We start from the raw sequence: 1,374 nt of genomic DNA on the forward strand, positions 1-1,374 counted from the left end.
ACGTAATGCAGTTGTTTGTTCCAAGGCAGACATGTTAGATTTACAGCGGTCTTACCTACTAGCTCATCTATGCTAAAGGAAAGCCAGGAAGACTGGTTCTTAACCCAAGTGGACACGCAGGTCACCAAAATGATATGAGGGCACCATAAAGTTGCCAATCTCCAGGTACTAGCTGGAGATCTCCTGCTATTACAACTGTAGGGTTGTCAACCTCCAGGTACTAGCTGGAGATCTCCTGCTATTACAACTGATCTCCAGCCAATAGGGATCAGTTCACTTGGAGAAAATGGCCACCTTCTTCAGGCTCTACCCCAAAACCTTTCACCGGTGGCAAAGAGGGACCTGGCAACCCTATACAACTGATCTCCAGCCAATAGCGATCAGTTCACCTGGAGAAAATGACCGCTTTGGCAATTGGACTCTATGGCATTGAAGACCCTCCCCTCCCCAAACCCCACCCTCCTCAGGCTCCACCCAAAAAATCTCCAGGTATTTCCCATCCTGGAGCTGGCAACCTTAGGGCATTACCACAGCAGTACAGTTCAACTTCCTCCCAAGAAAAAAATGAGTGAGGGAACAGATACGGCTTGCCCTCTTTGTTGCTTCCTGAAGCTCCATTTTCAACAATGCACATGCGCTTTGGGAAGGTACAGCAGACTTAATGGAAGGAACTCCAAGATGCATCAAAGAGCCCATGTGTACTATTTTAAATAAAACTTAGAAATAAATAAAAGAAAGAACCATCTATTCCTGTTGCACCCCATGGTTAGGGTTGCCAGTTGCGGGTTGGGAAATACCTGGAGATTTTGGGGGTGGAGTCTGAGGAGGGCAGGGTTTGGAGAGGGAAGGGATTTCAATGCCATAGAGTCCAATTGCCAATGCAGCCATTTTCTCCAGGTGAACTGATCTCTATTGGCTGGAGATAAGTTGTAATAGCAGAAGATCCCCAGCTAATACATGGGGGTTGGCAAGCCTAATGTTTAGGCAGACCCACTAGTACCCAAGGGGGTTCCTTGGTGAGTCAGAAGTTGTATAGGTCTATTTATAAATGAAGCATTTGGTTTTTTTTTTTTTTAAAAAAACATGTCTCCAAACACAGCAGATTTTAAGTAGGCTACTGGAATACATTCATGTTTACTCCGTGGAATTTTGATACATTTTTGACCCTAACTGAGAAAGCCATAGTGTGAAGGGGTTAAGAAGAGGGGTTATTATGTTTGGTCACTGAAGCCCACTCCCCCTCGGTAAATGTATCTTCAGTTAGGGAACAGGGGGGAAAACATACAAACACCAGACAACAACACATACATTTTCATAAGTCAAGTTCAACTTAGTTTTTTTTTAAGTCCAATTCGATTTCTTTGTTGTTTTACT

The sequence above is a fragment of the Euleptes europaea genome, chromosome 17, assembly GCF_029931775.1.
Source record: "Euleptes europaea isolate rEulEur1 chromosome 17, rEulEur1.hap1, whole genome shotgun sequence".
Classification (NCBI taxonomy): Eukaryota; Metazoa; Chordata; class Lepidosauria; order Squamata; family Sphaerodactylidae; genus Euleptes; species Euleptes europaea.